Source organism: Haemaphysalis longicornis, unplaced genomic scaffold, assembly GCF_048455015.1.
Source record: "Haemaphysalis longicornis isolate Haplotype H1 unplaced genomic scaffold, Haemaphysalis longicornis Haplotype H1 scaffold_3, whole genome shotgun sequence".
In the NCBI taxonomy this organism is placed as follows: domain Eukaryota; kingdom Metazoa; phylum Arthropoda; class Arachnida; order Ixodida; family Ixodidae; genus Haemaphysalis; species Haemaphysalis longicornis.
Window position 1 is genome coordinate 42,090,646 of NW_027526335.1, and position 25,654 is coordinate 42,116,299.

Here is a 25,654-nt window from a genome sequence, read left to right on the forward strand (position 1 = left end):
TACTACCAAACACCCTTACCGATGTCATTATTGGCGTGCTCACAACCAAGCCCTCCCACCTTTTTCCTCTCCCATTCCCCTTCCCGAGCTGTTGGTGAACCTGCTGATCTGGACGCCCAACAAGTACTGGTTTTCAGGGCGGAGATCACCAAATGGTCAGTTGGTCTCCTGGACTGAGGAACCGCAGCCCACGAGTCACTCTAACCAGGATGCCCTGTTCACACTCGCTTCAATTGATTGATTGTAGGGTTTAACGCGCCGACGCAACGCAGGCGATGAGGCGCGCCGTAGTGGAGGGCTCCGGATTAATTTTGACCACTTGGGGATCTTTACCGTTCGCCTAAATCTCGTACACACGGGCGTTTTTGTTTTTCGCCTGCATCAGAAATGCGGCCGCCGCGGCCGGGAATATAACCCGCGACCTCGTGCTCAGCAGCGCAACGCCTTAGCCACCGAGCCACCGCAGCGGGTTTTACACGCGCTTTACGCGGATGACATCACAATATGGACAGATAGTGACTCAATGGGAAACATTCAAGACTCACTTCAACAGGCCACGGATGTCGTCAACAAATATGCCTCATCAGTCGGGCTTCGATGTTCACCATAAAAATTGGAACTTATCGTCGTTCGTAAACATCCCCCTGCTTCACAAATGGAACCCATCTGTATCCACCTCGACGGCCATACCATACGACCTCACTTCAGATTTTAGGCCTTATCATCCAGGTCAACACACGTAATGACTAAACTTTACTGAAACTCTCAAAGGCGTTTGTTTCACGAAGTCTCCAACATGCTTGGACGTGTTTCGAACCGCTGCCGAGGCATGAAGGAGAAAGATCTTATCCGACTGGTGCAGGCTCTCTTGATTTCACGAGTAACGTGTGTAACACCTTACCTTACCCTAACCAAAAGTGACACGGAAACCATTGATCGATTAATCCGAAAGCTTTTAAACAAGTATTAAATCTACCTATGAACACATCAACGGCCCTTCTCCTACAGCTTGGCCTCCACAATACGGTATCCGAGCTTATCGAATGCCACATATCAAGCCAACGGCTCCGTTTAACACAAATACCTGCAGGGCTAGCCCTCCTAAACAGTCTTCATATCGCATGCCCGCAATCCGCTGTCTGTTAGCCCCTCCCCGACCATTGGAGAAGTCACATCCGGGTTCGCCCTTTACCCAAAAATATGCACCCTGACCTCCACCCCGGCCGCCGAAAAGCCCGAAGCCAAGCGCATGAACATATTTATGGAAAAAGAACAGATGTCGCATATACGGATACCAGTACCTACCTTAATGGTCAACACAAAGTAGCCACAGTCACCACAAAGGACGCCCTCATCACTTGGGCATCAATCAAGACATCGTCAACTTGGGTTGCCGAAGAGTTAGCTATCGCCTTAGCCCTCATACATACAAAGTACCCAATCATTATCATGGATTCCCAAGCTGCCTGCAGAAGCTTCTTAGGCGGGAGGGTGGCCCCTTCAACCTTAAAGATACTCTCGCCACATCAACCCCGCCGTAAAGTTACTATTATCTGGACTCCTGGCCATTCCTCTCTGACGGGCAACAACTTTGCTTATCAGCAAGCCTGCGCCCTCTCTCTCCAGGCTTCCGAGGGGACCACATCGTCAATCCCGCTTGTAACATATCAAGACGTAACGCAATATTACCGGTCCGACAGGCAACACTTTCCTCCCCCTCACCCTGCACTCTCCAAGGAAGAAGAATCGCTGCTCCGCAGAGTATACAAACTAATACCTTTCATCACCCAGTTCGCCTGCATCGTATATTTCCAAATCAATACTCTGCTGAATGCCAATTTTGTTCACAACCCAGAACTCTACCTCATATTATAATACAGTGTGGGCGCAATCCCAAACTTCCACCTCTCCGATCCCCTCTTCCCACTTCTGAGCTGTGGGAGAACCTGGTGACCAGCGGCCATCTGGATGCACTATTATGAGCAATATGAAAGGGAATACAGGAACGCGTAGAAAACACCCTCCGATCCAGCTATGAGTGATACGCAGTGGCCGCCGTAGGAAACAAACGGGAAAGGGGGACGCTGTTCTAATAACTGTTGGCATTCTCGCCATGGGTCTTATCGGCTGCCGGATGATACCGACGAGATGACGTAAGCTGCTGATTTGTAGAAATGCCAGCGCGGTGGGAGTGTCAACAGTTAGTGGAAGAGCTCCCCCTTTCCCCCTTAGTTTTTCACAGCGCCATCCGCGTATCGTCCCGAGTCGGTTTCGAGGCTATTTGCCACGCGTTCCTGTGTTCCCTTTCATATTGCTAATGATAGTACAGCAACTCCTGGCATCCAGAGCGAAGGCTCTCTGCTCACCTCATAGATTCCCGGACCACTCCCATTTCAGAAAGCTCAAATAAACATCTCTCTCTCTCTCTCTCTCTCTCTCTCTCTCTCTCTCTCTCTCTCTCTCTCTCTCTCTCTCTCTCTCTCTCTCTCTCTCTCTCTCTCTCTCTCTCTCTCTCTCTCTCTCTCTCTCTCTCTCTCTCTCTCTCTCTCTCTCTCTCTCTCTCTCTCTCTCTCACGTGCCATACATGGGGATGGGCTAAGCACACAAATGGGAACCATAAATAAGCCAACAACCGAACGAAAGCAAACTCTGAGCCAGCTAACGAAATAAATCATGATGTAACCTACATTAAAAATGATCATGTAACCAGCATGCCACCGTCCTCGAGTTCGTAACACACCTGAACCTACCAGTTACGTGACTCCTTGAAGCAAGATTGCGTCAGTCCTTGCTCACTGTTCCTTCCTGTCTGACCAATGCTACCACTTGCCACAATTCTTCCACAAAGACATAATCACATCAGAAACGTTAAGATAGCTAGCCAAACAGAAGTCACTTATTCGTTTATTCGGTTGTCTGATCAAGATGCTAAATAAGAAGAGTGGCGGTAGAATTGCAGAACACTCAAAGCGCCGAACTTTATTTATTGTTGCGAAATAAACACAAATCACCAGCTGGACCAAGCGCACTTGTGGTGTAAAGCCGTAGCACATAACGAACGCAACGCCCCAAGTATTCGAAAAAAAAACAAAACGAATTTTCATAGAAATGGTGTCTAGTTGGCATTGGGTTAACGCCCTAATTCTTCCATTTAATTTTCATTGAGAGAAAACACAATTTTTGGCTCCCATGCCCGAGGCTTTGCTCTCTCTTGAGACACAGCGGAATGCAGCGGCCCTTGGCTGCCCGAAGCTAACACCAGCCCGCCACGACCTCGTTTACGCCTGACCTCATAGCGTGCGCCATAAATATCAAAAGCTGCATTTGCCGCCGACCGCACTGATTCGCCGGAGTCGTACATTAAAACTTGGCTAGCTGATTCTCCGAATGAGCCAGGCGTCACTTGCGCAAGCAGTGCGTTTCTTTAGCTCGGCATAGCTTGATAGCCCCGGGCGAAGTTGGCGCGTGCATTGCCGAGACCACCTGCTTTCATCCGAGCCAATCAGACGAAGAAGGTGAGCCGCAGGAGGCAAGATCGAATTTTGCGCAACTATATCGGCGCTCTTGACTCACGGGTAGGCCCTGGGCACCGCAGGGTTGCGGCGAGTCGCCGCAGTTCTTCTCGTACCTTTTTTCCCTCTAATATTTACGATGTGATTCAATGTCTGGACTTGTTCTTACGTACGCCTAGAGTTGTTGGCTCAAAAGGGAAAGCAAATGGCGAGGTTGGTTTGTAATGCCGGTCGTAAATCGCGGTGATCAAAGACAGGGTTCGCGGGCAAAGTGTCGTGGGCTCAATCCTTTTTCTTTTGTTTTTCCAATGAAACTGTCAGTGGTACGTTGGCCGAAATTTTTCATGTCGTTGTCGCTGTAATCCTAAGTAGAATATGCTTTGCCGACAAAGTTATAACTGTTTTGCAGAAGCTCTGCAGCCCTCAGTTTAATGCGAATATCTTGGAGAAAAAGAAAAAAAAAAACTGTGAGTAGACCCAAGCACTTGTTATGACGTGGGAATGCGAAAACATTAATGTCTACGAATTCAGCTGAGGGTCCGATTGAACGCCACAGAGCATTCTAAGCCGCACAAAGAGCCAGGAGACTGTTGCGCCGCGGTGCGAGAAGAGCAAATCGCGGCCGGAGTGCCGAACAGCTACCGCTGCCACCGTTACCATCTCAACTTTTCGCGTGACTCTGCGCTTGCCCAGGCATTGTTTGGCATCGCGCACTCATTTTTTTTTGCGCTTTATGCGTGAAGCACTCGGCGCACCCCGATTTTCTGTGCACACGCTATGGAACGAGTCACGCCGAATGGAAATTTAGGAGTCGGAAGTTTTAGCGCCGCGTTTCGTTCACAGCGGTTGTGCAAGTAAGTTACCGCTAAGAGGCTGTATCAACGTGCTGTGTTTTATTTGCTTGCCAGAATTAGTTCTCAGTGAAGTTGTAAACGTTTCGAAATTTCTGCCAGCTGTCGATCAGCCGGCTTCTGTGGAACGAGTCTGGCAAAACGGCCGTAACCCGCGTTTTAGTGAAACTAATTATACGACAAATGGATGCTCAGACGACTACGTAACCATGGCCGGGTCTTACCTCAGCTGGTATAACGTAATTATCCGTGGCAGTTTTAACACAAATAACACGAAACCGCCACTTCTACGCTAATCTAGCGTCATCCCAGAGCCACCGTGAAATGGACAGCCCAGTGTTTGTCCGCTGGGACAGAACTACAGCACTTCCAATTTGCTTTAAGCCAAGTATGCTGAATCGGGGATAGGAACATTCGTGTTTTAGTGCGAAAGCAATGTTTGCCTACCTCGGCCGATTTCACGTGAGCGGGTCGAAGCCTTACTCAATAAGCTTCATTCGGGAAGGCTCCCGTATTTTCCAGTTTACAGCTCGCCTGCCGAAAGGTGGATGCGCAGCAGAGGGAAGGGGAAATGCGGGAAGGCGATGGTCGGACGTTTGGCCTAACTTCACAGTTTGGGCTCTAACATCGTCAACCGATGCCCGCAGCTCGACGTACGACAACTGTGATGTAGCTTGTTATGCTGTAAGACTCGACGTTAAGGTTTCCTTAGGTCAAGCTGAAACGTGGGACGTTAGGCTTAACGTCACGCTTTGGGGTCTAACGGTGTCAACCCGACGTCGTCAAGTAAATGCGCACATCTAATCATACATCAAGATCTAAATACCGATTGATGTCGTAAGGCCTCAAAGCGAAACACCACTACCATCATCATCATCATCAGCAGCAGCAGCAGCAGCAGCAGCAGCAGCAGCGGCGGCGGCGGCGGCGGCCTACTCAAGGCGACTGCAAGGCGACGGCCTCTTCCAACCGTCAAAGCGAAACGTTAGGTCTAAACTACCCTGGCGCATACCAGACAGTTGCTGCTGTTAATCTAGCAAAGAGATACATGCCCAGGCAGTAGAACATACCCCCAGTGGGATATTGCAAAACGCCTTGTAAGAGGAATGTATGTTGCTGAGTCACGTGTTGCTGCAGACGCTGCCGCCCACGGTGCATATAGGGCGTACACCAAACAATCAGTGAATCAATCAATCAACTACATAGAGCACAAGCACAACGGAATCGACTACAATAAATATCTGCCCATACTCTGAACCTTGTGGGAGTACTTTCGAGCTGGAAAAGTGTTAAGCCCACACAGAGTAGCACGAGCCCACAGTGAGGTACAGGATAACGTTTTATAATGGGGCATGACAGATGCTGCGTTCAAACTTAAATCTTATCTAGCGATAGGCACAGCGAAACCGCCGGTTGGTTTTTTTTTTGTTTCTTGCTTTCGTTGGGATTTCGCCTAGGATTTCGCTTTCGTGAATAAAGCATTGTAACATTACAGATCAATTTATTTTGCACCACCACTTCCATTGGCATCTTAACAGCTTCGCTGGACAATCAGTCTCAATCATTTTTTTTTGTTTAGTTTCTTCTTGTTGTAATTCAAAGGGAGTGACGCGACACGAGTCTACAAGAAAAACTGGCCAGATTTTTTTCGGCCTCTCGCGCTGTTTACATTTCCACGTGCCGACAATCGATCCTGTCTAGATTCACAGGGATCATCTTACCGCAACGGCCTCCTTTTTCATGACAGGCAGCGCAGGCTTTGAGCTGGTTATGAAACATAGCCTCGGCAGTTTGTTTTTTGCTAAAAGGGATGCGTGTCCTTCGATTTTGAACGTGCTCTTTGCGCCTTAGTTCTAGCGCATTCGAGTTCCTCGAGGTCGTTTTCTGGGAAACAAGGACTCCTTGCGATTGGTAGGAATAACGAATTAGCCTAGAGGAATATGAAAGCTTACTTGCAGCCCAGATAATTGATTTCCTTCCCACTCAAAGTGGGCAAAAATCAAATCTTGAATTGGCACATCCGGGTTTTCCAGATGATGGGTTTTAAGCAAAACTTGTATGGCTAGTGTCCATTGCCGTCGGCAGGGGGGGTCAAAAAGGGCACTTGCTCCCCCCCCCCCCCCGCCGAGCCACACCAGCACAATTGCCCCCTTTCTCCTGTCCTCCCCATGTCCCCCACAATGCAATGGGTTTGTCCTTCTCCGGATAAAATCCTGCCGACGCCCATGCTAGGGTTCCGTTTTTTTTTTTGGACAGCGGCACTGTTTAATTAAGCTTTTAGCTCCGCCGTGGGCGTTATTAGAAAATTCAGCCGATCTGTGCGCCGCCTCTTGTTTCTAGCACTCTAAGAAAAAAGGGTAGAGAAAGAGAGAAAATCGTGGGTTTTCGCTCCCGGCCCAGCGAGTTTCTCCCTTTAGCTCATTACATGTAGCGCCCTCTGTACGGCCTCTGCCAAAATCCGAAACGGGGGAGAAAATATTCTCCCCTGTCGTCTGCGATCTGCAGACGGCGCCGACGTCGATAATAAAACGTTCTTGGTTGCACAGTGGCTTTCGCCGATCGGGCGTACACTATGACTCTGTGCAACACGTTCCCTGCAGCATAGAGATAATATACTGACTCCCTGCAGTGTGTCGCTTCCTTGTCCTCTCACTGTCTTTTAAATGCGGAGCATTTCTTAGTCGCACCATGTCGCGCTTCGGCGTCGGCGCCGTCCACACGCTCACTACGCATGCGCGTCGCGTCGAGGCGCAGGTGCGCGTCTCTTCCCCGTACCCTCCTCGCTCTCAACAACAGGTGCGGCGGTGCGGGAGGAGCGCGTGTACCCCGTGCGCTCCGTCGCTCTCAACAACAGCTGCGGCGGTGCGGGGGGAGCGCGTCTGTGCGCGCATGCGTCGTAGCTACCCGTGCGCTGCGTCGCGCTCAACAGTAACGGCGGCAGGGCGTGTACACGTGATAACGTCGTGGTGGGTGCGTGGAAAGTTCGCGGGCTTGTGTACGGAAGTGTGCGCATGCGCGTCTCTCCCCCGTACTCCTCTCCCTCGAACGCGGGCGGTGTGTATATAAGCGGCGGAGCGCGCGTTCGGAATTCAGTCAAGGGCGTCTTTGCTTGGCTTTCGCTTGACTTGACGCTTTGCTTGACGGCACCAAGCAATAAAGACAGACTTTAACTTTGCACTCCTTGCCTTCGCTTCTCCTTCATTCAATAAATAAGAATAATAATGACGAAATAACAATTAAGCATTCCCAAACCATACCCAATTACGCAACATTCACGCGAAACCCCCACCACTCTGCGACGCATTTACTCGAGTTCCCCCCGTGGGAAGATGCGGGCGGGTTTTTTTTTTTTATATATCACCATGTGCTCGCCACGCGAACGCACGGCTCGCCAGCCGTGCGTTTGGCGGCGCCGCTGCGTGCTTGCTGTGTGCGACTCGCCTGCGCCCTGTTCAGCGTTACCGGCGTTACCACTGCATTTGTGGACGCTTTCTACTGACGCCCAAGTGTAAAAGAGGGCAGCGATGATACAAAATTGCCCTGTTTTCACCAACGAGCACGGACCGCAGTATAGTGATGCATCAGTTACCAACAACAAAAGGCCCACAGTCGGTAGCATTCTGGCTGGCGTACCGAAATGGTTGCCAGACCAGGGGTGCGCTCTTCGCTAAAAAAGCGAAGGCAAAGCAATGAGTGGCATTACTCAAGCATACACGCCGTACTGTTTCTCTACGCGTGCTATTCTACTTCTCCTTACGAACTTATAAGAGGTAGCACTTACACGGATTACATTGACGAAATAACAAACACACCGGCAGGGGCGTATCCAGAAATTTTGCTCGTGGGGGGCTAAGATTACACCTCGACCTCCTCCACACGATTTTTCAAGGAATTGTAATAATGTACAATTTTGTTTTGTTTTGCAATTTTCTGTTTTGTCTACTTAAGAAGGAATAACATTTAAAGAATTATGGCAATGTAGAGCAAATATAAACATGTATGGTAAACAAAGATGAAAGCAAGAAAAATAGAAGTAAAGAACTATTTTCATCTAAAGCTAGCATGCAGCGGATATCCTAACCGTGAAAGCACGAAACAAACCACTTGTGCGTAGGCGTTTTATTTGAATGTCGTTTTTTCATCCAAGATTTTTTTTTTATTTTTGCACAGATGCGATGGCCAGGGATAAATCTTAACGCTGCTGTCTTTTATGCCAATATATTGCGCAGGTGCAGATTGTCTACCGTCGCAAACTGCGGACAATTGCACCAAAATTAGTCACGCAAAAAATTCGCCAAAATTCACACTTGTGGTAAAAAAAGAACGAAAAGATTATATTTTGATCAAGGCAGCCAAAGTGTCACTGACAACAAAGTGTACATTTACACAGAAAGCCCGTTCTGCATGATGCCCATTACCTGCGAATTCACTGCTGCGGCACCACCTATTGCGGCAAAACTACCTATTTCTGTTTCTGTGGCAATACATTGTTTGTCTCACAGGCGGCGCCGAAGCAGTGAATTCGCAGGTAAATTCGCGCCACGGAGAACGCTCGGCGGGCTCCGGAAGGTGTTCGTGAGAAAAAATACCTATGGCAGCTTGGCGACATGACCCCTTACGAAAAAGAGTGCCCCCACCTCTGAGAAAAATTACGGCAAATGCTTCAAGAAAGACAGGAAAGCAAATAAAAATGACCTGCAATGAACAAGATTCACACAAACCTGAACACAGGAGGGTAGACGAAGTCCGAAGTCGTTAGCGCACTGGTTTCTGGCGGCGGCACTGTTACATGTAGGTAGTGAAACAACCTGGCCTGCGGTTTTACACGCGAATCTCCCCAACCGTAATGTGCCAAAAGAACGCCCGCCACCCAAACTACAGTGAAAAATACGCGATGGGCGAAATTTCGGGTCAGGTGCGAAAAACTGCAAAAAAGTGGCCACACCGCCAACCAGAACTTAGTAGATATCAAGTATAAAACCCGGGTAGGTTGTGTTTCTTTTGTTCAAAATCGAGACATCGGCGGTGTTCGCGGCCGCGGGACGTTTTCGCAGAGGGAGCTTCCCGGACTTTCGAAGGCGTCGAAGCTAGCGTGATCCTAGGTGCGGGAGATCTTTGGATCTTGTAGTAAATTGAATAGTTCACCATTTAGTGACGCTAGTTCACCCCTTAAAGGGGTTGCGCGATGTTTTGGGGGGAGGGCGCTCTTTCGTGACTTCACGTTAAGTTTGTTCTGAGCGGCGATCTCCGTCGCGTCGCGGAGCGCGCACTCTCAGACACCCCCCTTCCTGTATGAAGGCCTTGCATAAGAGTTAGGCATGCCAGGGGGGAAGAGGGCCACCAAAGGAGGGTATGTTCGCTTTCCAGAAAGGATTCTTGGGGTTCTATACAATATCATAGGATGCTTGCAAGCACGGTTGCCTTGGTCACCGTGCATGACAGCTAGCGCTACAAAATTTGGGGCGGGGGGCTGACGCCTCATGAGCAACCCTCTTCCCTCGCTAGGCCCCTGTACAGGGGTGAGGCTCACGAATTGCTGTGGGTTATCAAAACAACAAGCGCATTGTTCCTACCTGCATGCTCTGCAATCCGTGTTATAAATACTTTGTAGCCGTATTAAGCTTATGATCACGCGAATGTGAAAAGTGCACGATGTGTGGTGTAAAGTTCATGTATACGTCTATTATGCTCACATTGTTGTCTGTTGCATGTATTGAGCGTTGAAAATCCCTTCAATGAAGTCTATGTTGCCGTGTTGTTCTATGTTTCCCGGTTTGTGCCCGCCAGTGTGTGGCCTCTGGCGCCTTGATGTGAGCGTTCGCTGATAGTGGTGCTACAGTCAACTGGAATATTCTAGTTCACTGTAGTGATGCTTAGTAGCTGACCCTCCCCCATCCACCCCCCTCTTTCTTTTAGCGTCATCTATCGGTCATTTTTAAACATTTACAATATGTTTACTTCGAGCTCGCTAGATGGCGAGCAGTGTCATCTGTGCATTCTTTTGCGCAGTGGCGTCTTCGCCCCGACGGATGAATGAATGAAGGAATTTATTGACACGGAAAAAGAAAAGGATGGTCCACCAGCAGGCGTAATTTGTCACACCTAGGGGTGGACACCGGAATGCCTTCTGGTGTGGGGATGAGGGATGTCAGAATGATGGATAGGAGAGGATATAGAGTTACATTGGAAACTGTCGTTGCAATCGCACACCGCCATGGGAATTGTGGGTACTGTGAGAATCAGATTGGCAGCAAGTGGCTTGTGCAAAGTTCCGTGGATTAGACTTGTCGGCCCTTAAGTGTTTGTTAGTTCTGTTTTCGGCATGCTTTTCCGCTTTCGGCATGCCACTTTCCGGCACTCAATGGTTATCACAGATATGTCTAAATAGCGTCATTAGCATGTTCTCGCGTTAGCGGGGAGTTTCTTAAGATGAAAGGGTAACCACTTGCTCCACCTTGCCACTGCGCGAGCTGGAGACGCTCGGCGGTCGCCGCGAGGCACGCGCTCACGAGCGCTAGGCATTTTCTTAGTATTTTTAACGCGTTACGCGCTACACATTACGGCCAGCTCCGCTGTCAAAAGCCGGTGTCCAAGTTACAGATTGGCTGCCTTGTAGGCCAACCAACGCTTTCTGGAGAGGGGCCTGGTATGTGGCCGCTTTAGGCACGAAGCGCCTGTAGAAGTCGAGTCTGCCAAGAAAACGGCGGAGGTTCTTTGCGGAGTTAGGCTGCGGATAGTTTTGCAGGGACAGGATGCGGTCAGGAAGGAGTGTAGTAACTACTGGAGAAATTCGATGGCCGAGGAAGGTGACGACGTGAACGTCGAGCGTGCTCTTCTGGACGTCGACGAGTAAGCCGTGGTCGTCGAGGCGCTAGAAAAGTTGTCGGAGGTGCTGGCGGTGGTCCTCTTCGTTGAGATAGAAGATCAGAATGTCGTCTAGATAGACGAAGCAGAAGTCTACGCCACGGACAACGTCGTTGATAAAGCGTTGGAAGGTTTGTCCTGCGTTCCGGAGGCCAAAACTCATGAAATGGCACTCGAACAAGCGGAAGGGTGCGATGATTGCGGTCTTCGGGACGTCACCCGGATTGACCGGAATTTTCGTGCAGGCCTTTACCAAATCAACAACAGAGAAGATGGTGCTGCCGTGTAAGCAGTAGACAAAGTCCTGTATGTGACGGACATGGTACCTTTCGGGGGTGGTACGGGCGTTGAGGGCGCGGTAATTTACACAGGGGCGCCAGCCATTGGTCTTCTTCGGCACCAGAGGGAGCGGAGAGGCGTACGGTAGGTTCTTTCGCGGAGCATGGCTTCAAGCTCTGCTTGGGAAACTCGCAGGCGGTCGGGAGCTAGGCAATGTGCGCGGCAGGAAACCGGAGGGCCGGGAGTGGTATGAATATAGATCCCGCTTGTGTGGCAGGCGTCTCGAGGACGCCCGCTGGGTGGTGTCACGTCGGGAAATTATGCGAGAAGGTCATGGTGCGGCGATCGATGTTCATCGGCAAGCACCTTGATGCTGGGCTGTTGGGTGGTCGTACGCTGGCCCGGCGAGGAGAGACCTGTTGTGCCGTCGATAAGTCAGTCGTGTCGACAGTCCGGTAAGAGATTGTAGTACGCCAAGAGGTCGGACCCGATGATTGGTTCTGCGACGTCGGCGATGACGAAATTCCATGGAAATTCGCGCCGTAGTTTTTTGGAATGGATGCTAAGGCGGAGCGAGCCGCAGGTCTTAATGTTTGAGTGATTCGCCGCACTGATCTCGAAGGACGTGCAAGAACGTTTGTCGCGCAGGAAAACTCGTGGATCGCCGCAAATGTCGGAACCGCAGTCGACGAGGAATCGCCGCTTCGTGACATGGTCTGGAACAAAAATGCGATGGCCTCCAGGTTGGCAGCCCTCGGCGATCTGTACGGGCTGCCGTTGGTGTTTTACTTACGTTTGGCCGAACTGGGTTGTTGGCAATTCCGGGCCCTGTCGCCGAAGCGACGATGGTAGTAGCAGCGGCCATTGTCATTGCGATGCGATGAGTCGGCGTTTGGAGTCCGGCTTTGTGAGCGGTTGCGGGGGCGCGACTGGGGGCGTTGGTCCAGGTGTTCTTGAGTCGAGATCAGCTGACGAGTGATGTCGTCGATACGGCGCACGAGCTCGGGGGTGGGCTGTGGGGCGTCAACGACATGGACGGTGAGTGGCGGCGACTGCGTCCGCGATCTCGGCGGGTTGGTCTAGCGGTAGAGTCGGCTGAACCTGAACCTGAAGTATGGCTGGTGCGTGTGACAGTAGACGCTGAAGCCACAGTGTCCGGAGGATGGAGTCGTCGACTCGCATGTTACCCGCGAGGGCCCGCATATTGCGCAGGAACTGTGATGGCATGCGGTCACCGAGCTCTTCGTTCTGAAATAGTAGACACAATTTCGGGTCTTCCAAAAGGGAAATCCGTCGGATAAGTTCCGTCCTCAAACGCAGGTAACTATCCTGGCCGGAGGAGTTTCGAGAATGTCGCGGTGCTCAGTGGCGTAGCGGGGGTCCACATGGGCGACGACGTAATCGTAGGGCGTCCGGTCCTGGGTGATGCATGCCAGGGAAAACTGAGCCTCGATTTGTGCGAATCAAATTTCAGGTGAGTCTGCCAAAAATGGAGGTAGCTTGACGGCAACGTGACAGATGTCCGGGTTAGCGACGGCCGCAGGAGTGAGAGCGCCAGCGTTGACAGCGACCGCGCTTGAGCGGGACCTTGGGGTGCGTAGTCCGAGCGGGGTCGTGAGGAATCGTCGGGCGAGTGCAGCTCGTTTTGGGTGCGCTGCTGCGTTTCCTGGAGTTGCTGCTCTTGGTTTTGAATCCCCTGTTGCTGGGCTTGGACTTGCTGTTGAAGTTGTACTTGCTGGGGAAGAGTGACGAGGGCTTCCTGAACGGCCATGACAGTGCGAAATGTCCGATTTCCGAGTCACCATGGTGTGCAGGAGCATAGCTTCCATGTGTTCCTATACTCGGAGCGCATTTCGGCAACTGCCCCTCGCGGGGTCTGTAAACACTCCTCTCTGGCAGAGGAAGCCGCTGGCGCACTCGTGTCTATCAATATCGTCTTTCGCACCCGAATGGCGGGTAGGCGTTTTTTTGTTTTCGTCGCCGGCGCTCCCTTTGAGAAATACCGGCGCAGTCGTCGCCACACGCTCTTCGGTGCGGAAAATTGGCCGATTAAGTTTAGCTTCAATGAGAGGCAAGGTACGCCTTCTTCGCTACCAAACGCTCGGTGGCACACCCGATTTGTACAGTCGTGACAATAATCCACTAGTTTAAGCAAGAAGCGTCACAACGACGGAATACCCGACACTTCTAAACAGAAACTGCAGCAGGAACTGAGACAGGACATAGCACTTGTCCTGTGTCCTTTCTTGTGTACCGTCTTTGTTTTTGCGCTAAACATATTTAATAATAATGAACCAACTATCCTACCAACAAGTTTTGTTTAAAAAAAACGAGACGTCCGACTCGCTTATATATCCACCGTATAAAGTCGTAAGGCTCCAAACTTTTAAATACCCGCCGCGGTGGCTCAGTGGCTAAGGCGTTGCGCTGCTGAGCACGAGGTCGCGGGTTCGATTCCCGGCCGCGGCGGCCGCTTTTCTGATGGAGGCGAAAAGCAAAAACGCCCGTGTGTACGAGATTTCGGCGCACGATAAAGATCCCCAGGTGGTCAAAATTAATCCGGAGCCATCCACTACGGCGCGCCTCATCGCCTACGTTGCGTCGGCGCGTTAAACCCCACAATCAATCAATCAATCCAAACTTGTAATCGGTGCCAAATATAGCTAACTTACTCACGACCTGATACAAAGGTCGTTAATAACGCTGTTCGTTTCATTCCGTTGGGTTCTAATGATGCCACCACGCAGCATGGAACACTACATTGTGCGTGATTTATAGTCTAGTTCCTAATAACGGTCCGTTGTTTACTGCAATCCTTCTAGCTAATTTCCATAACAAGTGTGGTGTTTTGCTACGTAAAATGGTTTCGGGAGCTTCTTATTCCTAAATACCATCGATCATTCCAAAGCCAGTTCGTGACAGTGTACTCGTTTATCTCATTTGGCACAAAGCCGACGGGCGGTTTTCAGGCATATTATTCCGTTCTGGATGCGCCTAGCGGCACAAACCATTGTCGAGCAAATATGACATGTACGTGCAGTAATGCATCCCAAGCCCGGTAGTCGGATCGATCCTTCTGGTTCGCTCCTTTCTTTATCCTTTGCTGGTGTTAGGTTGGCGTTTCAGTTCTGTAGCATAAAAAAAAAAAAAAGACTACCATTTAAGTTCGCGTGCGCGAGAGTAATGTGTTTGTATTCTCCACCCGTGAAGGCTCTGCTGCACAACAACGAGGATTGGAGAACACAGGTGCAGATGCTGGTAAACAGTTTTTCTGTGTCACGACGCAGCACGACCGGTGGCTGCAGGGGTGGTATGGGGGCCTTCTATGCTGCGGTGGACAGTACAACAAATTTTAATGCGTAGCATTCTTTGCCGAGTACCCCCACAGCCAGGACCGTGTTCTACATTTCCACAAAAATGCAGATATCGTTGCAGTTCCACCTGTAGTCGCTATAATGGTGTAAATGGGGATAACTGGTCGCCCGAAATTTCAAAAAACTAAAATAAAGAGAAATATATTAAAAAAATTACGGAAAATGGCGAAATGCGCAAAGCCCTGCATTCCCACAATAATGCAGATTGCGCGAAAGTTCCACCTTTAATAGTTATAATAGCGTGAATGGAGATAATTGGCCGAACGAAATTTTGAAAAACTAAAAAAATAAGAAAAATACAAAGTAATTACGTAAACTGGCAAACCGTGCAACGCCCCGTATTTCCACAATAATGCAGATTTTGTGAAAGTTCCGAATGTAATCCTTATAAAACGTAAATGGATATAATTGATCGGACAAAATTTTGAGAAACTAAAAAATACGAAAAATATTAAAAAATTGCGGAAAATGGCAAACGTATAACGCATGGCATTTCCACAATAATGTAGATTTCGCGAAAGTTCCAGCTGTAATTATTATAATAGCGTAAATGTAGATAATTGGCCGAACGAAATTTTGAAAAAATAAAAAAAATAAGAAAAATATAAAACAATTACGGAAAATGGCGAACCGTGTAATGCCCTGCATTTCCACAATAATGCAGATTTCGCGAAAGTTCCACATCTAATCGTTTAATAGCATAAATGGAAATAATTGGTCGGACAGGATTTAGAAAAACCAGAAAATTTGGCTGGAAAAAACTCACACTGAAGACAAGCTGCATAAGAATGCTACGCATTAGTACATAATTCTCTGAATTTCTGCAGAATATTTTTTGTCTCTCACTAATAGTACCCAGTGCAGTTTTGAAACGACAGATAAACAGATAAATGAAAACAGAGAGAGAGAGAGAGAGAGAGAGAGAGAGAGAGAGAGAGAGAGAGAGAGAGAGAGAGAGAGAGAGAGAGAGAGAGAGAGAGAGAGAGAGAGAGAGAGAGAGAGAGAGAGAGAGAGAGAGAGAGAGAGAGAGAGAGAGAACTTCACTCAACAAAGGGCTAGTGCAGTTTGATGACCGAAGACCGCAGTGCTTCGACGACCATGGCTGCCCGACCCGTGAGCGCCTCCTGGAGATCCTGGCTTGAGCAACTTGGCGCTGCTTCTCACTGGTCGAGGGAGGTGATGAGAGGGAAGGGGTCATATCTGCAGACCCACATGTGTTGCACTGCGGCCAGTTCTCCGCAGTGCTTGCAGTGTGTTGTGGGATAAAGTGAGGGGTGAATGTGATGAAGTACGGCTGAACAAGGGAGGGGTTCAGTTCGAAGCTGACCACAATGGCGTTCCTGCTCCGCTGATAGGGATGGGTGGACGGGAGAGGCGTCATAATGTTCTGTGATATCTCTGTACGTGAGCAGACTATCGCGGGTTGACCTGGCTCCCTGGGAGGCAGTGCTGGCATCACAGGTCCGGGACACGATAGCTCGGCCTTCGGTGTGTTCTACTTCACTTCCTCCGATGCCCTTGTGGGCTTGGAACGGGCTCAATTCTACACGGTCAGTAGGCGGCTTTTGATTAATAATTAGATTAACTGCGGCCTCTGACATAATTTAGAACGGCCACTTTCGAATCTGAGAATAAGTGCGGTTGGTACAGGGCCTGACTGAAACCAGTTGAAATGGTTATACGGTTGTCCTCCCCTTTGACTGTAGGGTTTAACGCGCCGACGCAACGCAAGCGATGAGGCGCGCCGTAGTAGAGGGCTCCCGATTAATTTTGACCACCTGGGGATCTTTAACGTGCACCGAAATCTCGTGCACGCGGGCGGTTTTTTCTTTTCGCCTCCATCAGAAAAGGGGCCGCCGCCGTGGCCGGGAATCGAACCCGCTCAGCAGCACAACACCTTAGCCACTGAGCCACCGCGGCGGGTGGCCGGTCTCCCTTTAGCCCAAAGCATCCTGTTTCCGCTAGGTTCATATAATAGCCTGTTTTGCCATCCGAGACGATCTCTCCACAGTTGAAAAATACGCCTGATGAGACAAAACGTGTGGGAGGTATTGCGCTACTAGGTTGAACAGTAGAGCGGAAGCACCTGATTTTAGTGTATGTGTCATTGCTATTACAGCACAGAGCTCTGATTCCTTCTTTTTTCTCTCTTCCTGGCGGCTGGTGCTTACATCAGATATGGTGTTTTGGGAAAAACGAATGTAAGATAGTGAAAACAGCGCATCAAAGACGAAGGCAGAGAAGGGAAAACACAAACACAGCGCTGAGTTTGTGCTTTCCCTTCTCTGTCTTCGTCTTTGATGCGCTGTTTTCGCCATGAACATTCACCAACTTGCCCAGTTCGCCGCACTCGTAAATGTAAGATATTTGTAGTAGCTTGTGGTCTTTGCAGCCGCTACATCCCCAGTGATGCGGTGATATGAACCATTGCAGATGCGAATTTTAGGACGCGAGGAGTTCTTCTTCGTCAGCGCCTTTTCGTGCTTACCACACACTTCCACAAATGCAAAATGTATACGCAATCTAGGGTCGAACGTAGATTACGCCATTGAATTCAGCTAAAATGTTCGATATCTACCTTTGAATGTTGCACTGGCTCGCGTGTATGTACCTACATGCCCTTGGATCTGAAGCACGATGGTGAACGCGGAAGCAATCCGCTCTTCGCCACATTGTTAGTACAGTACAGGTGCCCTCAGTCAACCGGAGCGCTTGCTCAGTGCCGCTACCACCATTGCGCGCCAATTTCAAATGGCGCTAAACTGCTCTTTAAAAGCGATCCTACTTTAGCCTCTCCCACCTGTTTGGCCGTTGAAGGTACGTCGGGAGCTTAACTCACCTGCGCGAACCTGACTCAACTCTGGCACCCCTGCGTGGTGGGTCAGTGGATAAGGCGTTGTGCTGCCCTGCCCAAGGTCGCGGGTTCGAACCCTGCTGCTGTGGCTGTTTTTCTGATGGAGGCGAAAAGCGAAAACGCCCGCGTGTGGATATTTCGGCACACGTTGAAGCCCCCTGGTACGGCGCGTATCTCTGCCCAAATGCAGCTTCGGTGCGTAAAACCACAGAATTTGGATTTGATTCGTCTAAGGCTATCATTATATCCCAATAGAGGCAGAAATACAGTCGAACACGGATATATCGAACTCCAAGGGGATCGCGAAAGAATTCGATATATCGATAATCCGATATATAAAATACGCCTATCTGAAGATTATCTGACAACTCCGCACATCACTGAGAGTTTTCTGAAGTCGTGGAAAACGGTAGTTCACCGTTTTGACCCTCAAAGCACGGAAAATCAGAACCGCAGCATGATGACCACCGCACTTTATCATTGAAATGCCTTTGAGCTTCGCTTGTTTTTTCTTCTGCGTCGTAAAGTCCGCCAAATTGTCTTCAAGATTACAAACATGCACACATGAGAAAATCAACGCTGTACACTGTGCCACAACAGAGGCGAATAACGCTGACGTAACCTCGGCTGCAGTAGGCGGTTGGGAACGTTGTCAGGCACTGAGTGCCGTTATCTTCAGTATCCGAACCGAACACCTCTCCCATCTGGAGGCGTGCAACGAAGTCGCTTTGCACCCGACACGCTCCGGAATAGCCGGGGCGGGTTGTGGTGCATTCGCCTTTACGTCAACGTTGATGCGTTCATCGCCGTCAAAACTACTGCGAGGAATTCCGAACGGCTTTTCAACCAACATCTTTTCAGCAGACTGCACCCGACGAATTCCCGCCTTCGTTGCTCCGAAATGAATGCCTTGGACAAAGCAAACATACAACGCCGCATCGGTCCCCCTGCACGAGCCACCAAACAGCTCAATCACAGAAAAAGAGTGCCTCCAGTCAATTTCTTTTGCTCCTTTATGTCCTTTCGCCCCAACCACTATCGGCCTTCTAGCTATCATGGAGCTGCCCCTCGTGCTAGCGTGAAAACAGCTGTTGAAGGCCATCGAAGCGACATAATGCCGCGGACGCCGCCTCTGTCTCACCAAGCCAGGCAGCTCCTGCGATGAGTCAACATTATCATCAACTCCACCCCACCAGAGGAAGCAAACTTTCAGGGGCACCTTCGGCGCGGAATTCGATATATCGAATTTGCCCGTGATCAGGAGTTCTATGCACGCGCACAACAGCCCTATACTTTTGCATGGGATTTTCAAGGGGATGTTTGCACTGTTCGATATAGAGAATAATTCGATATATCCGTGTTCGATATATCCGTGTTCAACTGTACCGCGAATATTTTTAGCAACCTCTTCGTGTGCCAACTAATACTGAGAAATGCGTGAAACCACGCGCAATTATTTTGTGGACAAATGTAGCGTAATTTTTTCGAGGTATTTAAAAGGCGAGTTTATACGCGTTTTTAGAGCTCTTACTCCACCTATCGTGGTCATGTTTACGCCACTCTTCCTGCGGCGAACATTATCGTTAACCCAGAAAAGTGTCTTTCGTGCGGCTCTCGCGGACAAATTGGCTGCAAGATAGCAGGCTAGCACACCAGTCTCGTGCTTGTGTCACCATCATCACCGAGCGCTGTTATTGTCTCCCTCATAACTAGGTTCAAACCAGATTTTGAGTGTTTTACATGCCGAATGTGCCCAACGGCTATGCGGCACGTGGTGGTGGAGGGGTCTACGATCAGTTTAGGCCGCTTAGAACCTTTAACGTGAGCCGAAATATCAACACACGCAAGCTTTCGTTATCCGCTTCCATCTGAAAAACGACCACCACCGCAGCTGAGATTGAACCCACGTCTTTAAGCTCAGCACTCACCCTTAACTACGTTGCCTTGATTAATATATATTTATTTTTTGAAAAGGGAAGAGGTCTGTAAAGTTCGTTTTACCTTAGTATGCCATTGTGCAAGAGAAAACATCCTGTAATGGGGAACCAAGCTGGCAGGGAGGCGAGCAGACATTTTGAATCCGAAAGCATTACTTGACATTGACAATTCGGTCTCGTGGCCAAGAAGTGGCCCACAAAATGGCCGACAGATGGGTAGAAAATGGCCCATGCTCGGAAAATAAAACTAGATTAAGGAGTGCTCGGAGTGACTCCAATTCTCGCAGGGAAGCTCGTATCAACAAACCTAATGTAACTGAGTTGAAAAGAAAATAAAAGAAAGAGAAAAAAAAGACACTGAAGGCAAACCAGCAAGTTGGTTTCAAACAAAAGTCTGACCCCCCATTTCCCTTCCCCATAGCTATTTTAGCGTTGATTTGGTGCTGAAAGATGCCTTATAATTGCTGAGAAATCGCTAATCAAATGCCGATCAAACGGGACAAAACTGTGACTGCAGCCGCTGTTTGCGTCACGATGAACTGGTGAAAAAACACTTCGAGATAAAGGGGGCCAAATACATGGTGCCCATGGAAGGTAAATTTACGGCGAAAAAAAGTTTCGATTTCACCGATATTCCGATATATGCGAGTTCGAGTTAACAAGGAATTGCTGTATATCCAGGGCATACAAACGGTAAATCTCAGTCATGAACGTGCCGCAAAAGCAGCGGCGACAGTGGTGAGCGGGCTTGAGCCTCCCGCGACTGCTTTCGAAGCGGGCCGCTAGGGGGATTTCAGTGGTGCGCCCCTACAGGCAGCGCTCGAGGAGCATAGCGGTATAGGAGCAACCGAATACGACGCCACCACGTGCCGAGCGGTTTGGTCAGTTTCGGTCAAATCAATCGTGCTTTCCCCATCTACCACGTCCTTCGCAGTTCCGGACCACTAAGTAAACTCTTCTTTCATGGGACCCGTCATCAGTATTGAAGCTTTGTTGACAAGAAACATATTGTACTTTTGAGGCCCCGCGAATGTTGGCGTCGAACCAACCGCTCGTGCGTAGCTCGCACGCTTCCTCGAAAAGCCGTACTGCCGTCCCAAGTAAGGACAAGTAGCGCCATCCAGTGGCAGCCAGAAAAAGACGTTTCGTACGCTGGACGTTTTAAACCTCTTCTGGTGCGAGTTGCGTGGTATACCCAGTGGCGGCGGCACCTGTCTTCACGTTTTCCCCTATCGTTTGCCTTATTTTAAAAGTAAGCTTCGCGTAAGAATGGTATATCCGTGTTCTCGGTGAGCTAATCTATCGATATAAAGCAACTTGTATTCTGATTTCAGCGTCCCTTTAACCCTTTGCGACACGCATTAGGATGTAGCCATCAAAAAAATTTTTAACTGCCTGTGTTTGCTTGTGATAACCAAAACTTCACTTAAAAACCATAAACAACTCGATCTCATGGGCAGTTTATAAATTAGGTCGTGTCCTAATCGCAAACACGCCATCATAAATGTGACCACCGTTTCCTAACCATTGCTACAATAGAAAACGTATACACATTATTGTGATATGTAGCCCTCATATATTAAGGTAACAGCTTCAGTTTTGCTTTAATAAACGTTTCAACTAGACAGAAAAGGTAACACCAAGAACACCTACTTGACGCGCCGTAGAACGCCGAAACGTCCATGAATGGATGAATTAATCGTTAAAATGGAAAGGAAAGGCCACCAGCAGGCGTGGTTTGTCTCACCTAAGGGTGGACACCAGAACGCCTGCTGGTGGGGGGTGTGGGGAATGGGGAACACAGGTATACAGGAAAGGGAGGAGAGAGAGAAGGGGAGGATACATATATACAGGACTAATAAGGCCATATATGTACAATATATACAAGCTAAACGCTAGGAACACTAAGGAAAAAAAATAAAAAGCCCCCCCCCCCCCCCCCCCCCCACACACACACACAACACACACAAGAAAAAAAAAGCCGGCCACAGTTCAGTCTAACTGGAGAGGAAGACGGAGAGCCGGGAGGAGTCCTGAGGCTTCCAGGTAGGACCCCAGGGCCTCATGGACTCCGTCCCGCTCTCTGGCACTGCCTGGCGGCCACCGAAATTCTTCGAGGGGCCCCTGAATGCGGCCAACAGTTCAGCCCTCCATGCCACGAACTGGGGGCACGCGAGGACCAGATGCGGCAGGGTCTGGACAGCCACCCGGCAGTGCTGGCACGACGGGTCGTCGACGAGCTCCAGGCGGTGTTTTCGCTCGGCCGTCCACACGCACCCCGCGCGGAGGAGGCGCAGGGCAGCCGAGCGTTGCTGTCGGGGGCAACCGTGTGGCCCGCGCGGGTGGTGGGGCCTCTCCACCGGCCAACCACGGGTCAGGGTGCTGGGCCCGTACATGCCGCTGAATCAGCAGGCGGGCGTCATCCGCAACTGCCTGGACCACCGTGGGCGAAGGGCGCAGCTCGTGGGCGTCGGCGGCCAGCTCGTCTGCCCGCTCGTTGCCCTCCAGCCCAATGTGGCCTGGCGTCCATCCGTCTTGCTCTCTTGTTGGTAAAGCACTGGTGGATGGTAAAGACGCGGCATTCACGAGATGGCCGCACCGTTACGTAGAGCGTGGAATGCGAATGCTGGCTGAACGGTTCAAGTGGGGATGACGACGACTGTAACTGACAAAAATGCTCTTAGAAGTCGCGTGCACAATTGTACATGCCGTGTCGCAAAGGGTTAAGCAAATTTGGGTCTGGGTCTGGGAATTCAACCGCCGCACCTCCGATGCGAGACGAGCACGCATACCGAGCAGCACCCCAGCTCTACGAGTTCCCTCATCCCATACATTCTATGTATTGCACCCCATTCCATAGTCCCGGCTATGTCGATGCTGCGGGGCCTCTGGGACGCTATTTTGTATGGTATGGGGCTGGGACCACGCACCACTACACTCGCCCAATCCGTTGCATCCTTGTTCCGAGCTTTCGGGAGAAAGCCCTGACCCAGCTCCGGTCTCGACGATTCGCGCCTGCTGGCGTTGAGGGCTGTTGAAGCTGGGAGGGCTCGAGGGGTCTTTTAAAGCGAGAGCTTTCCCAGTGGGACCGATGACGTCCTGTAAAAAACAAATGCATTTCCCCATAGACCGGTTGGTCGACCGAGAAACTCTGATAAGATGTCTGGACACGCGGCGCGTGCGTGAAACCGGGATTCCATCGTGCCGAAACGGTTACTTTAACATCGCGAAAAAGGAACGGTTCTAGATAAGACAATACGCGCATCGATAATGAAGAAGGAGTACAATAGTGTACCTTCACCTCATAAACCACGTATCGGTGTACATTTACATCGCTCGTAGATGCGTTTACTTAGTGCGCGAAAAATCGTGGCATGGGTTCGTTCTTCGTTTACAATTTGGATCTTTGATGGCTTGACGATCGATTGGACGCACGTTCAGCGAGGGTTGGGCGCTCTTTTAGCTTTCGCTCTTCTTTCAACTTTATTTTGGAAGGGGCGGTAAATTTTGAGACTCAAGGGTCCCCCCCCCCCCCCCCCCCCCCCCCCATATCGCTTTCGGCAAAGAACACGATTATTCCTCCTCTCTTTAGCATACTAAAGGAGGACGTAATGAATGCGTTGTGACCTTGGACCTGCAAACATGTGTTAGAGACGTGTAATTTGAGCGCGCTAAATATAAAAATAACGATTAGCCGAGTGGCAAAGTACGCTTCCGCTAAGCGCTATATGCTTGACGATGCAAATACGGGCAGTAACCAGTAACTGGTATGCACACCGTGGTACGCCGATCATTGCACAATGAATCTCGAATTCTTGTTCATAGCCTAATAGCATTGAAGTAAAGTCATGTACTACGTACGATAATTGCGATATAGGGCTGATCAGGAGCATCAGAATGACAGAACAGATAAACTAGCGATTACATGAATTCAAATATATTGGCCAAATCTGGAAGACAAACATCGAGCCCTGACTCGTTTAGAAGGCTGCTTTCTCTTTGGGATCTGCGCTCTCCATTTGCATGGGCTCTACTGACTCTCACATTGCCGTATTTGTATTTAGAGCTCTTATCTGCTTTACATTGTTTTCAGGAGTCGGGGCGAAGGAGGCCTGAACTGATAAGAGAACGCAAGCCCTGCGAAACGGAACCCAGAAAAAGAAGCTCTAGTAAGCTCGCGAAGCAAAAATGAGAAAGCAAATAAACGTTGTTGAGAAACGACTTCCAGAAGGCTGGGCCAAGCTGATTTCGCCATAGTAGCAGCGACGGTCGTCGCGGGGGATGTATGAGCGTATATATTTGCACAATTTATTAATGGACGGCGCTGCGCAAAACTCGAGCAGGCCCCCGGCGAAGTGTTTGCTTTGCAGTGAATCAAGCTGCACCCACGCTGGTAGCGCCTGCAGTAGGCGCTTTGTTTAAGCGCGCCTAATTCCGAGCAAGCGGCGCAACCTATTCTCGCGGGACTCTTTTTAAACGGAGTCTGAGAGATACAAAAGAATCCGGGGAGCAGCGAGTTCCGCGCGAACTGTGTCGGCGTCCGTCGGCTATTTATCTTGTCAAAGGCCGCCGCTTCGGATCTCCGAGGCAGGATCGCGAGTAGGCTTCGCTAATCGAAGTTTGCGTAGATTGGGGAAGAAAGGTGTACAGCGAAAAACGAACGCCGAACTATGCACTGCATTAGAACTTGTCCTATATTTTCGACTTTCTTATTTTTTTAAGCTGAACAGCGCTTGGAAATTAATGATCTGCCCATTCCCGTTCATTTTGCGCCTCGCGTGTTTTTACGCGCTTCGCTGCAGCAGTCCCTCTTATTGCTTGGTAGTAAAAACTGCCGGACGGCAAATGCGTGTCTTGTTCCGACTCGCGCTCTTTTTACTTTTGTTTTCAACCCGGATGTACCTGTGAAACGAAGGGGTTTGCGAATAGACGCGCCAAGACAGTGCACGTGCCAAAAAAGAAAGAAAATCTTACCTAGTATGTGCGGGTCTAATTCTAGGGTCTAAGAAGTACCGGATATTTGGTGCCTTAAAGCGAAGAAACAATTGCGGAACTTTCTACGAGAAAGTACCGCAATCTCAGGAGGGGAAATCGGTGAAGGCATTTGCAATCGGGTATAGTAGAGCCTGACACAAAACCGTCACAAATAACGCTTTGCGTCTGCGGCGCCTCTAGCGCTCGTGCATTTCAAAAACTCGCAAGTTTTTGAACGTGTTTCAAAAACTTTCTGTTTCCGTCACGCTCATTATGTTACTCTATTCTGTTTTTTTTTATTTGTAGTTTCAACTGAGGAAGCCAGCAATCCACATAACGTTCGCAGGAACACTCCTAAATGTGCAGACGGAGCGAATCCGGGAGCATATTGAAATGGCTGCTCCTCGAATACGTTCGCCGTGTAAGACTCCTGCGACAACAAAGTTGCGAGAGAGTCCATCGACTCTGTCTTGACTCGGGGGACTGATTGCCCGGCGGCAGTGCCGGGAACACTTTGTTGATCCACTTGAGTCGGCCGCGGAAATTGTCCTCGCGCATCGCTCTTTTCCGCGCTGCTCCCCCCTCTCCTCCGCTTTTGTTGCGTTGTTGTTGTTGCGGAACAGTTGTTTTTTTTTTCAATACCGGCGAACGTAGAAATCTAGGTCACCATCCCATTCGCTGCTTGCGCGCGCTGCCGCTGGCCTGGGAGTCACTTAAGCGTCCTTCCCAGTCTCACTTCTCCCTCACTCAGTCACGCGAGATTTCACAGGGCCTCTCCTGGCTCGAAATTAAGGAAACTTCGTCTCCGGGCGCGCAGCGTCGCTTGGATGAAAGGGGTAAGAAAAGGGCCTCCATTCAAGGAAGTGCCTGGAAGACGGATGCGCGGGTCGCTTGCCCGCTCCCGTGCACGCTGCTCGCTGATGCCTTCTCCGCTCCTCCGCCTCCCCGCTGTCCGTGTTGAGAACCCGTGTGTCCCGACTGAAGAGGCCGTGCTCTTCCGAGCATCCGG